The sequence below is a fragment of the Sceloporus occidentalis genome, unplaced genomic scaffold, assembly GCF_023333645.1.
Source record: "Sceloporus occidentalis isolate IW3139 unplaced genomic scaffold, rSceOcc1.0.p SCAF_1, whole genome shotgun sequence".
Classification (NCBI taxonomy): Eukaryota; Metazoa; Chordata; class Lepidosauria; order Squamata; family Phrynosomatidae; genus Sceloporus; species Sceloporus occidentalis.
In genome coordinates this window covers 61,203,786-61,217,955 of record NW_028316981.1, presented here as the reverse complement: position 1 = coordinate 61,217,955, position 14,170 = coordinate 61,203,786, and the positions used below count along the sequence as shown (strand labels likewise).

Here is a 14,170-nt window from a genome sequence, read left to right as displayed (position 1 = left end):
AGTGCTACCCTGGACTTCTGTTTGCCTATCCCTCCTCTTTTCAGCTGCCCATGCCTCCTGAAAATCTTTTCCTAGGGTTTTCCCAGGCTCTTAGACCAGCCTATGAGAGTGCAAAGAACACTCTGTAGAAGAGAAGGGATCACTTTTCTCTCAGAGCTACAGATGGAAACTGTTCTGTTAGCATAATAATAATATTGGGTCAAATCTGGATTGTCTTATTTCTTATAAGCTTATAGGGCAACTCAGAGTTCTAAATGTATGATGCTACCAATATAAGATTTGATTAAAAAGGAAAAGAGCATGGCATTTTGGAACAGAAGCTATATACTGGATTTGATCCAGCTTTTCTCAACCTCATGTTCTCCAGATGTTTTGGACTGTACCATTCATCATCCCCAAATATGGAACATCAAGCCAAATTATGTACATTTGTTTGCAGCTCTCAAATAGAACATGTAAGATTACAATACAAGTCTTCTAGAGAAGGAAAATTCTTTTTTGTGTAGAGAAGGAAATATCCGAAGTCTTGGGAACTATGGGCTGCTGTATATGCAAACTCTATCCTTCTGCCCACACCTGTCTGTTTCTCTCTAGCTGCTGCCACACTGCAGAAATAAAGTAGTTTGATGGCACTTTATTCTGGAATTCTGGGATTTGTAGTTTTGTGGAGTACCAGAGTTCTAAGTGTTTGTGAGATTTTTTGTGACAAAGTAATTTGGTTAGCTTTAGGCATTACATATGTCGACTTGAATGCATATAGGGATATGGGGGAAGGCATCCTTTACAGCTCTGACTCAGGCAGCAAAATCTCTCAGGATGGCCCTGATATGGAAGATGCCTTGAAGTATAGATGTCTGCTATCCATAATCCTGTCTATTCTGCTAAAAGGTGTATTCTGGCGAAGGGTGTGTCCATAACACACATAGATAATTAGTAAAAGTTTCTTCTCACTGTTTTGAAGTTGCAAATGTGGAACACTGAGTGCCAAAGCCTGTTAGAAGTAATTGCTTGGCTAGAGAAGGAAGGAAATGTGAACTAAACTTGAATGCAACCTTCATTTTTTTCTAACATTAGATTTTCCTGAGAACATTCTGCTGATTGGGTCAGATAAGGAAAGGCTTTTCCCAGTCAATTACTCCTCCCTCCCTCCATGTCTTCAAGAGGAGATCGAGTTATGTTGCTAATATAAAATAAAATATAAAATATATTTATATTTATAAAATATAAACAAAATCTTATTTACCAGATGTACAAAAATGTATTAATGGTATTTTCAATTAAAACAAACTTTTAAACAATCACTTATACATACATATATTCTGTCTCAGGTGGATTTAAGACAGATGGTAAATGTCTTCTCAGTGTCTGATTTTTCCAGACACCAGAAGGGTAAGAATGATTAGCTTCCTCCATGTCAGAGGGAGAAGTTTTAAAATCTTTCAGATAAGGGCCTTTGGCTTCTCAGTGCAACTTTAGGGGAAGTTGCATTGTGTTGTGCAAGACTGCTCTAACCACCAGCACATTATGAAACCTCACTAGATTTAAATAAAATGAGCATCAGCCTATGAGCATAAAGCTTTTACAATTAGTAAGAAAACCAATGAGTAACCTATAGATCAGATAGGATGTTTCATAGTAAAGGGAGGAGTAGAGCTCAACAGACCAGTACATCTTGTTTGTGATGATACAGGTGAGGAGGAGTTGCCTCTACGAATTTTATAGCCTCCTATTTTACTCTTTCAGCAAAGGATTAATTTAGCTGTCGGTTAGATGCTGTTGAGCAGACCCTTGTGCATTACCTGAGAAAACAAACTTGAAAGTTTGACAATTGTTTTGGTAAGTTCTTTAATGCTCTATTTGTTACAGTTGTGTGCCTTCAAGTCATTTCTGGCTCATGGCAACCTTATCATGGAGGTTTCTTGGCAAATTGCTTCAGAGGGGATTTGCCATTGCCATCCTATGAGGATGAGAGAGTGTGACATGCTCAAGGTCACCAAGTGGCTTTCAATGGCTGAGCAAGGATTTGAACCCTGGTCTCCAGAGCCCTAGTCTAACATTCAAACTACTACACCATGCTTAAGTCTTGTTTTTTTAAACAACTATGGGTTGTCTTTTGTGAACATTATTTTAATAATGATTGGGCTAAGCATCTGTTAATTAAGCACTAAATGTGGTTTCAATAGTTTGAAAGATGTACTAGGTTTTAGTGAACACAAGAACCAGCACAATCTTATTCATGTATATTAAGAAATAATTTCCATTGCATTCAGTGAAGCTTAGCACAAATAAGTGGGCATAGGATTTACTTGTACAATATTTATACATTTTAAAGATTAGCAGCTGCACTTATGGTATGCCCCTGAACCACAAATGTAAATTTATTGAATGCTACTTGCTTTCAATCAAAAGGCCAATGGGAGTTCAGTGTTGAGGAGATAAAAGGAAAGTGACATTTAATGTGTAATGTCTACTGCCTTGCCAAGCTTCATTTTCAAGGTTTTCAAGCAGTAATTTGTGACTATGGCCCTGGACAGACGGGCCCTTTAGCATGTCCTGGCAACGTGCTAGGGTTGCCTCGGGGCACCGTTTCCAGACGCCCCACAACCCTAGCGTGTTGCCAGGACATCATCGCTGCGCAGTGCCATATATACGGTGTGCATAGCGATGAAATCACTGCTGCGCAGTGGACCCACACAGCAGCAATGTGTTTGCGCCACCGCAGGCAGTTTGCAGCAGCGCTAAAAGGAGCCGCTTTTCAGCACTCCTTTGCTTTTCACGTAGCCACGCTGCGCAATTTGGTTGCTGCAGCGCAGCTATGCAGAAAAGAGAGGTGGCTCCCAGCCTAGGATTACCTATGTCCTCTTTTTTCAGAGATATAATTTCTGTCCAGGGGTTGCTTTTTAAACATTTCCAGGTTACAAAGTCCACCTACCTCTGAAACTCAGAAGTGAGCAGATTTTGTAAGTCAAATTGTTGCAACTCCATGGGATGAAATCAAGCACCATATAGAGAATATCCTGTCTCTAGGAATGGACAAGATTCTAGCTTTAACTTTGTTAGTGGGACTCACAGAGGAAGGTGGGAAAGCTAAAGCAGAACAGCAGCAACAGTGGGTCCAGTGAGGAAGGAGCTACTGTACATTATGGAGTGGCTATGGGCTTCTTTCCCACTCGACCGGAATCACTGGATGTTTACCTCCATCTGTTTTCCCTTTTGCCAAACATAGCTCTGATTCTTGGTGGTCTTGACAGTTTCCCCTGCTGCCAACCTACCTCCCAGGGTTGTTATGAGACCTAGCAATCCTAGAGTAGTGGATGAGCAGGCATGAGGGAATGGGTGTTAAATCCTAGGTTATGCTGGGGTATTGCTGATGTAGCCAGATAGATAGTTGGTATTATTAAATATTGCAAAATAATAAATTTAAATTGCTGTTATTTAAATACAATGAAGATTAGAGATATTTCTGGTAGAAATTATCACAGTCTACACAGTGGGCCCTTGCTATCCACTGGGGTTTGGTTCCATGCCCGCCCCCGCCCCCCCACGGTGGATACCAAAATCCATGGTTGCTTAAGACTCATTAAATACAATGAGGTAGTAAAATGGTGTCCCTTACATAAAATGGCAAAATCAAGGTTAGTTTTTTTGGGATTATTTTTTTAAAAAAAATATTTCCAAGCCATGGATGGTTGAATCCATGGATGGAGAAAGCTGACTGTATTGTAAGGGTATTTATAGTGAGAGTTGTCATAGCAATCAGTGTTCTGAAGTAGTCAGTTTGTAAATGTGTCCTCTTTCCCCCCCCCAAAAAAATATGGTAACCCTAATTAAACCACTTTAAGTTACTTCAAATGTGTAGTGCAAATTTACTTTAAATCAGGGGTGTAATACATATTTCAAGGGAAAAGGCAAATTGTTTTATCTTCTAGGCTTCTCTACAGCTGATATCATGAGAGCCTGATCCCAAAGAGCCTAATCTAACCCCTTTCCATATTTTTTTCAGATAACCATGCTAGCTCGTAGCCAGGAAATAAAGCCAAAGCATAATTAAAATTAAACTAACAATAAGAATAAGTTATGGAAAGTTCATACATTTGAGTTCTGAAATTAACACATGTGACAGTGAAGTGAATACATGTGAATAGGTCAGTGCCTGGCTTTGGACTGGACAGCTACAGAATGCTTGCAATAGATTGAATTTATCTGGTTGTTCATTATAATCAAAGTTTGGAAATTTCCTTTTAATGTTGGCTAAGAGGGGTAGCCTTTTCTAAGATCTGCCTATAACAAACTGGAAGCAGTACCTTCTATAACAGAACTGAAAACAATACCTTCTTCATGCAGATGCCAGGGCCCCAAAATTTCCTTAGGATTCACCTATTCAGATGCTGACAGACACACCAGGAACTCTTTCAAACTAGATAATTATACCACTATGATCCCATGTTTGTGCTTTAATAATGTAGTGTGTCACCTGATAATTTTCTGCTACTTCAGAGCTAATTCGGAGCATTTCCGCCCTTTATCTTCAGCTTGCTTCAACTGCTACAAACTGAGCAGAAAGTGTAAAAGTAGTTTTAACTTGGTGGAGGGAAAGATACTCAGCAAAGGCAAACTGCTGCAGCTTGTGTGTTCTTCCTGCTCAATACCTTTGGCCATCTTGACCACATTCTGATGTTGCTTGCCTTTATGTGCATGCATCTGAAGAAGTAGACGTAGTTTATGAAAGCTTATGCTACAACTGCTTTCACACAGTATCAAAGGGGCTACAAGATCCCATTGCTACAGATAGGTAGTCTGTTTGGGAGGGCTCAGTGACAGAATTCCTGGTAGAAGGTGTCAGGTTTAGTTTCTGTTATCTCCAGTTAGAAGATGGAGAGCCAGTACTATACAGAGCCAACAGTATTGTGCCTGATGAACAAATCATCCAACTTCTTGTCTTTCTGATATTCTATTATGGGCAGTATACAAAGAGCTCCAGTAACACCTTTGAGACTAACTGAAAGACGTTGGCAGCATGAGCTTTAATGCAGATGCATTAATGCAGATGTATTAAGTAGACGTAAATCTAGGAAAGCTCATGTTACCAACTTCTTTCTTTCAAGAAGTTTCAAAGGTGCAACAGGATCTATTTGTATGCTAATTATGCAAACAGTCTATCTTTGAATTCTGCTATTATGAGCAGTGTTGCACTTTCCTTTGAGGTTTCCAATCTGGACATCCTGTTAGATCCAACTTCTACTTTGATTATCCAGGTGGCATACAGCCGCATTCTCTAGTCACTCTAGGGAACAAGGCCAGATATATTGGCCAGAGCTCTATTGCTGCTGCCTAATCTACTTTTAAGCTGTTTACTTTTAAGCTGTATGTAGAGAGATCTTGTAGTACCTTTGAGACTAACTGAAAGAAAGAAAATGGCAGCATGAGCTTTCATAGACTTCAGATACTAAAAAGCAAATGAGGAGGTAGACTGAAGCTCATGTTGCCAACTTCTTTCTTTCAGTTAGTCTCAAAGATGGTACAAGATGTCTCCACATGCTGATTCTATAGACTAACACGGCTATATCTTTGAATTCTACTCTTAAGCAGTTACTTCTAAACTGTTTATAACAATACTTCTCAACCTTTTCCTCCAAATATTTTTACTTCAACTTGCAGAAGCCCAGACACCATGGCTGATGGTCAGGGGTACTGGAGGCTAAAGTCCAAAACAACTAAAGGATCAAATGTTGAGACCCACTGGTTTAAAGTGGGGTGGAGGGAGAGAATAGAGATTGCCCTGAGTGTCATAACTTCAACAGCTGTGAAGATGCCTGGAAGTTTTACTTCTCTTTTCTAACTAAAATAGCACCTTTATTTTAAAAAAAAATACCACTTTTTTATAGTCCCAAAGCAATAATGTTATTTGGCTCCAATCTCAGGATTTGCTCAACTGTCTTATAACACCTTTTCTCTGCATAAAGCATATGACTACAAGCTGGGCCCCTCTTCTCTGGTACTCTCTTTATATTTTGTAGCCACCAGAAATACTATGTATCTAAAGGCAAAGTCAATGAAGAGGCACCTGTGTGGAACAATGTTATACAGAAATAAGACTTAAAGTAACCAGATGACTTTCTGAGCATAAGCATCTAGTTTCAGCCTTGTTCTTCCTCTTATGTTACAGTTTTCAGACACACAGCTAGGTGGTATTTCTCAATATAAAAAGGAAATGGAGGAGGAACTTTGTGGCACCTTTAGGACGATGTTTATTTTTAGCAGGGCCATTTGTGGATTTCAATCCATTTCTTCAGATGCATAGACAGAATGCAGTCTTCAAGCTGCTTGCACTGAAGTACTGCTACAGAGGTGTGAGGGTATGATCAGGGAATCCACCCCCATAACTATGTAATGTGTTTATATACCTTGGAGTCTGTATTTCTTCTGTGCTTTTGGAGAAGTGGGAACAAATTCATGAACCCTCAGGCTAAAACGAATCAGTTATATTTTAAAGAAGGAGCCCTGGTGCCAGTACTGCAACCACAACATTGTGAGTTTTATCCTGTGGGGCTCCAAGGTTGACTCAGCCTTCCATCCTTTTGTAGATTGGTAAACTGAGTACCCAGCTTGTTGGGAGCAATTGGCTTACATGTTGTAAACTGCTTAGAAACTGCTTAGTTCAGTATGAAGTGGTATAGAAATGTAAATGCTCCTGCTGCTGCTATTATAGATGCCACTGTATTCCTTCCCCCTCCTTTCCTTTATATACTTTCATGTTATGGTTTCTAGTGTCATTATATTTCCCCTTAACATACTCACTTAGATATTCCTAAATCCAGCCACACCATCAAAGCAATAAACAATGCAGACTCTATTTTCTGTAACACCTACTCTCTCATTAAGTCTATGGTTACGAGACTGAAAACTGGACATGGCTCTTGCATCTTTAATTGTTCCAAAAAAGAAGGAATTTCAGCAGATTTTGTCTGTCATACAACCAGGTACAAGCAGCACCTGCTGAAATTCCTCCTTCTACTTAAGCATTAAAGATGTAGAACTCTAACTCACACCGGTTTTTAATGCAGTTTTTAAATGCTCTTTCAAACATGCAGCCAATCACCATTTACCCCCAACATTCCAACACTCTTTCTTCTCCCTCTCAACAAAATACTTACTGTAAACCGCCTAATATAGACATGTTACAGACGGGCCCATGAGGTTCTGTCATCACGCCATCATTATGCGCGAGGGACGGCGCTTCCTGACGCGCCTTCCCCCTCGCACATAGTGACTACGTCAAAATGGCGGCAGCCGTTCCACACGGCTGCTGCCATTTTGATGTAGCGGACACTCTGCATCCACACGTCGCACGGCGGAAGTGACGCCGCGAGTGTGTGACTAGTGCCTACTCTGGTTAGTCTGGGATGCCAGGTCTTTTATTTTGGAATGGTTGCTTTGTAGCATATACTCACTGAACCTGTTTGCAATTGCTTTAAAATTTCATTTATTTACAAGCCATATTGGAAATGTCAATTTAGAAATAATGTAGATACAGAGTAATTACTTGAGTAGCCTCTCCACTGGTCATAACTGTTCCATGTATACTTGCTATGCCCAGTTTATCACCTCTTGGTCCCGCCTCTGCCCGCCCCCAAGGACTGTGTTGCTGCTGCTGGGGCCACCGCTGTGCCGCTGGACGGCCCTCCATGTTTGGAGGACACTGCGCAGCTGCGCACCCACGCGGAGGAGCCGCCCAGGACTTACCATCTGCGGCTCCCCAGAGAGCAAGCGCCCATCCCGGGGGCCAGGAACACCTGGAGGAAGGCGGAGGAGGGGGCGTGTCGGTGAGAGCGACCAGATAAATCCAACGCGTCTGGCCCTCCTCCTCCGTCCCGCCTCTGCCCGCCCCCAAGGACTGTGTTGCTGCTGCTGGGGCCACCGCTGTGCCGCTGGACGGCCCTCCGTGTTTGGAGGACACTGCGCAGCTGCGCAGCTGCGCACCCACGCGGAGGAGCCGCCCAGGACTTACCATCTGCGGCTCCCCAGAGAGCAAGCGCCCATCCCGGGGGCCAGGAACACCTGGAGGAAGGCGGAGGAGGGGGCGTGTCGGTGAGAGCGACCAGATAAATCCAACGCGTCTGGCCCTCCTCCTCCGTCCCGCCTCTGCCCGCCCCCAAGGACTGTGTTGCTGCTGCTGGGGCCACCGCTGTGCCGCTGGACGGCCCTCCGTGTTTGGAGGACACTGCGCAGCTGCGCACCCACGCGGAGGAGCCGCCCAGGACTTACCATCTGCGGCTCCCCAGAGAGCAAGCGCCCATCCCGGGGGCCAGGAACACCTGGAGGAAGGCGGAGGAGGGGGCGTGTCGGTGAGAGCGACCTAGATAAATCCAACGCGTCTGGCCCTCCTCCTCCGTCCCGCCTCTGCCCGCCCCCAAGGACTGTGTTGCTGCTGCTGGGGCCACCGCTGTGCCGCTGGACGGCCCTCCGTGTTTGGAGGACACTGCGCAGCTGCGCACCCACGCGGAGGAGCCGCCCAGGACTTACCATCTGCGGCTCCCCAGAGAGCAAGCGCCCATCCCGGGGGCCAGGAACACCTGGAGGAAGGCGGAGGAGGGGGCGTGTCGGTGAGAGCGACCTAGATAAATCCAACGCGTCTGGCCCTCCTCCTCCGTCCCGCCTCTGCCCGCCCCCAAGGACTGTGTTGCTGCTGCTGGGGCCACCGCTGTGCCGCTGGACGGCCCTCCGTGTTTGGAGGACACTGCGCAGCTGCGCACCCACGCGGAGGAGCCGCCCAGGACTTACCATCTGCGGCTCCCCAGAGAGCAAGCGCGCAGCTGCGCAACTGCGCAGCTGCGTTTTTTAGGTGGGTTAGGGAGGCTGGGTTCGAGCCCTTAGAGCAGGGGATGCCTGGGGTGGCTAAACCCCTGCTCTTTATATTGCCACGGTGGGATGGGGGGAGGAACTGGTGGTGGGGAATGCACAGGCTGGGGAGGGAAGGGATAACATCGTGCTGAGCGGAGCTCCTATTGAGGTAGTGTGGGGCAAGGGGAGGTATGGCGGTGGGAGAAGGGGCTTACGTTCCAGGGGAAGGAGGGATCGATGCATCATATCTATCCCTCCTTCCGGTCCCCCTCCCAACCAAAGGAACCTGAGGGTCGCTCCAACCGTGCCACAAACCCTGTCACTGCTCCTGTGCAATGCCAGGTCTATCAATAACAAGACCCACATCCTCCACGACCTTGTGGAGGACTCAAAATGTGACCTGGCTTGCATTACCGAGACCTGGCTAGGGCCTGAAGGGGATGCTGTGTGGGCTCAGGCCCTGCCTGCTGGGTTCTCGGTGAAGGACCAGCGCAGGTTAGGTGGGCGGGGGGGGGGTGTGGCCTTGATACATAGGAACACCGTGTCCCTCATCAGGAACCACATCCGACAGACGTCCCATATTGAGTGTATCTACCTGACCCTAAAGGCTAGGGACAGTCTAGGGATTCTGTTAGTGTATCGGCCACCCCGTGCATTAGCGGACTCCCTTAACGAGCTGACACAGTTGGTCGCAGAGCTGATGTTGGAGACGCCCAGGCTTCTTGTCCTGGGCGACCTCAACATCCCTCTTGCGGCCAGCTATGTTCCATCCGGTGCGGCTCGGGAATTCATGGAAACCATGGCAGCCATGGGCCTGTCCCAGCTGATACAGGGTCCCACACATTGTGCAGGTAATACTCTCGATTTGGTCTTCTGTTCGGATGCGGAAAATCCGTGGGCGGAAATAGTTAATATTTCCCCCTTGTCATGGACGGATCATTTCCTGGTAGAGGCAAAAATCAAGGTCTCTACCCAGATCCCCCCCGGGGGTGGTGGACCTATTCGGATGGTCCACCCTCGAAGGCTGATGGAACCTGGAAGGTTCCAAGAGGCCTTAGAGGGGCTCATGGTTGGTAGCGACGGCGATTCTGTTGATGCCCTCACCGGTATCTGGAATACCGGTCTTTCAAGGGCTATACACAGTATCGCCCCGAAGCGCCCTCTCAGGCCCGCTTCCAAATGTAAGCCTTGGTATACGGAAGACCTCCGGGCTAGGAAGCGGGCACTGCGACGGCTAGAGTACCGTTGGCGGAAATACCTTTGCTTAGACGACAAGGCTCTCCTAGACCAACTGTTAGAGGACTACGGAGAGGCAATACGAGCAACAAAGAATTCGTTCTATGCTGCTCGCATTGCGTCCGCAGAGTCGCGTCCAGCAGAGTTGTTCAGGGTGGTCAGGGAGCTAACTCAGCTCCCCCCCTCCCTGAACCAGATCCTTGAACCTTCTAAGGCCTGCTGTGACCAATTTAACGACTTTTTTGCGGATAAAACCTCTCGGATAAGCGAAGGTCTTAACGCCGACATTCAAGCAAAACCTAGGGTAGAGGTGTCCAGAGCCTCCGTGGACTTTATTGTACTGGATCGATTTGAGTTGGTGAGTACCGATGATGTGGACAAGCTCCTCGGAAGAGTCCGGAAGACGACCTGCTCTCTCGATCCCTGTCCCTCGTGGCTAGCGGCCCAGGGGGGACCGGCGGTAACTTCGTTGTTACGCCGGATTATTAATACATCTTTGAGGGAGGGCCAATTTCCATCAGAACTCAAATTGGCCATTGTAAAACCTATTCTGAAAAAGCCCTCCCTCGACCCCCTGGTATATAATAATTATCGGCCAGTTTCGCTGCTGCCATTTTTGGGGAAGGTGATCGAGAGGGCGGTTGCAATCCAACTTCAGACGGTCTTGGATGAAACGGATTATCTAGACCCATTTCAAACTGGCTTCCGGGCGGGTTACGGGGTTGAGACGGCCATGGTCGCCTTGGTCGATGATCTCCGTCTGGGTATCGACAGGGGAAGCGTGTCCCTGCTGGTGCTCTTGGACATCTCAGCGGCTTTCGATACCATAGACCATGGTATCCTTCTGGGGCGCCTAGCGGAGGTGGGAATCGGGGGCACTGCGCTCCAGTGGTTCCGGTCCTACCTCTCTGGGAGGTCCCAGATGGTGCAGCTGGGAGACGTATGCTCCGACGAGAGGCCCCTTAAAACCGGGGTCCCTCAAGGGGCCATTCTGTCTCCCATGCTATTTAACATTTACATGAAACCGCTGGGAGAGGTCATCCGGAGACATGGGGCGCGGGGTTATCAGTACGCTGATGACACCCAAATTATTTTCTCTATGTCTCCGACTGATGCAGTGACTGGGGATGGTGTCTCTCCTCTTGTGGCCTGTCTGGAGTCAGTAATGGGCTGGATGAGGGAAAACCGACTCAAGCTGAATCCAGAGAAAACGGAGGTACTAGTGATAGGTTCCCCTGGTCCAGGAATGGTGGTGGTTCCACCTGTCCTGAACGGGGTCACGCTCCCTGTGAAGGACTCCGTGCGCAGTCTGGGGGTGCTTCTGGATTCGTCGCTTCACCTGACTGCTCAGGTGAGTGCGACGGTCAGGAGCACATGTTATCAGCTTCGGCTGATTCGCCAGCTGCACCCATACCTGGCCCAGAGGGACCTTGAAACGATCGTACATGCTCTGGTAACCTCAAGATTGGATTTTTGCAATGTACTCTACATGGGGCAACCCTTATACCAAACTCGGAAGCTACAATTGGTGCAGAATATGGCAGCCCGGCTGGTCACTGGTGCTCCCAGGACCAGCCATATAACACCGATTTTAAAAGATCTTCACTGGCTGCCTATTCGCTTCCGAGCTCAATATAAGGCGTTGGTAATTACCTATAAAGCCCTAAATGGCTTGGGTCCAGGATACCTGAAGGACCGCCTCTCCCCATATATTCCGTCCCGCACCCTCAGAACATCTGGGCAGCAACTCCTGAAGGTGCCAGGGGCTAGGCTTTCTTCCGTCACTAAGCGGACGTTTTCCATCGCCGCCCCGGCCCTCTGGAATACGCTGCCCGCTGAGCTCCGCTCGACTACCTCCCTGGCCCAATTTAAGAAGGATTTAAAGACCTTCTTATTTCATCAAGCATTCCCCCCATGAACATCTTTTTAGGGCCTCCCTCCTCTTCCGTGGCCATGAGGAAGGGCTAATTGGGGTTTTATCCTTTTTATTGTTTTTATTGTTTCTTTGATGCACTGTTTGCGCGCGATTTGTTGATTTATGTATTTTTCACTGTTGTAAACCGCCCTGATCTATGGAAGGTTGCGGTATATAAATAAAACTTTTATTATTATTTATTTATTATCCTTTTGGGGATGAGCTGCTCCATAATTAGCAAGACTGGGTTTCAGAATGTAGATCCACATTTCATTACTGTAGCAATACTTCAAACTTTGTTAGCCTGGTAGAACTGGCCAGAGTTGGCACTCCACTGGCACAGCAAACCCAGGGTCATCTCCACCCTACAATAAGGAGAAAGACTAGGGCTTTGTGGAAGTGGGATAATTAATTCATAAAATGAATTTGCTGAACCACACAATGTATTTTTCTTCTTTCTTAGTACTATTTTATTTTGTCATGATTCAGCCTATAATTGCCATGTTTCCCAACTTCTCCACATGATCTGGGCTTTAATCCAGTCATAACAGGGAGCAGTTAGAAGATGTACTAGCACTGAAATCAGAAAATAAATTCAGCATTCATTATATGGAACAACAGACAGCTACCACTCAGACTATTGTGTATTATAAATGTTCAATACTGTGCTCCCCATATGTACTTAAATTTTTACTGAATGTATCAAGGTCTGTTCTTATTATTTAAACTGCTAGCGTGACTAGATTCAAATGTAATTACAATTACTTGCCATTTCATCTTGTTTTCAAGTGTGTTGAATTTTTCCCTCTGGTTTTGGAGTCTTCTTGAATCTACAACTGTTTGAACACTGTAAATCAAACAGTGTGGTAAATGTAGAGGCAATTGAAATTGTGATGGTCCAGGTAGGGAAAGGTAGGCAGGAAATATGGCAGAGAAGTAGGACTGGACAAGTAATGCAAATCACTCTGCCTTTTGATCTAGCAATGGAAAGATAGTGAAGTTAGTTAGTTCCCATAATCCTCTAGCCACCATAGAATTGGGGGAGTTGCAGACTCCCCAAAGGTTTCCAAACTCTAGTTGGACATGACTTTGGAAATCATTTAAGAAACTGTACAAACTATGTAAAATGGAGGTGTGTCCCATGTGCCCCTTTATCCCCAAGGACCTCTTTAAAGAGCAGTTTTAGCTCTAAAATTCTGTTTAGGGGGTGCTCCAAATCATCAAGAAAATAACCCCAAAAGTGGCCCCCAAGCTACTGGAAGTGATATGTGGCAGTTTAATTAGATTTTCATCTTTTGTGTATGTACTATGTTTGTTTTGACTTTGTGAGCCACCTTGAGTTTCAAATGGGAAGAAACACAGGCAGCAAATAAATAGCAATAGATACATGTTGTCACACTTCCTCATAATAGTGTGAAAGACAATTGCGAATGAGAAAATGTGCTAGAAGACTCAGTATCTCAAAATTATAAAACTAAGTGAATGAGCTCTGTGCAAATAGATTGCCTCCCTTCTAGTGCCTCTGTCTGTTGTGTGCCTTCGAGTTCTTTCTGACTTATCATGGGGTTTCCTTGGCAAAGGAGACTTGTCATTGCCTTCCCCTGAGGCTGAGAGCATGTGACTTACCCAAGGTCATCCAGTGGGTTTCATGGGTGAGTGGGAATCAAACCCTGGTCTCCAGAGTCATTGTTGAATGCTCAAACCACCATCCTGAGTTTCATCACTTTCCTGGAGACCCTTAGAAAGAAGGCAAAACACTCAAACTTTGAATGTGCCAATTTCATTGTAGACCAGTGACAGCTGGTGCCTTCCCATGTCAGAGGGACTGTGAACCCACTCTGGAGTTTAGTACAAACTTTAAAAGGACTGTCCAGATTGCTTGTCCTTGGATAACTCCTTTCATGTTTATAGTAAAACCTGCCCTGGATTCACTGTCCCACTAACATGGAAGCCAGTAGCTGCATAGTTATGGACTGTTCTTGTTCTGAGAGTTTTAAAATCTGTTCTCACCATAGGACTTACTAATTTAACAGTAATCCAGGAATATATTTAAGAGTAATTTTCCCTCCTCATGATGCCAACAGGAAACTTATGTGGCAGTTTCTCTTCTCTGCCGCCTAGCTTAGAGGCAGGTCCCCTCAAGACTTTTCTTCTGCAGTGGTCTTGCTTGCTAATTTG

At 45.8% G+C, this 14,170-nt stretch overlaps 1 protein-coding gene across 1 annotated transcript in view; it reads left to right on the top strand.

The window, feature by feature from the left end:
* Window positions 1-1,763: 1,763 nt before the first annotated feature.
* Window positions 1,764-14,170, top strand: part of TMEM40 (transmembrane protein 40) — a 36,485-nt gene continuing 24,078 nt past the window's right edge. The window contains exon 1 of the mRNA XM_089498026.1: window positions 1,764-1,836. The gene's annotated coding sequence lies outside the window, so the exon portion shown is untranslated. The remainder of the gene's footprint in view (window positions 1,837-14,170) is intronic.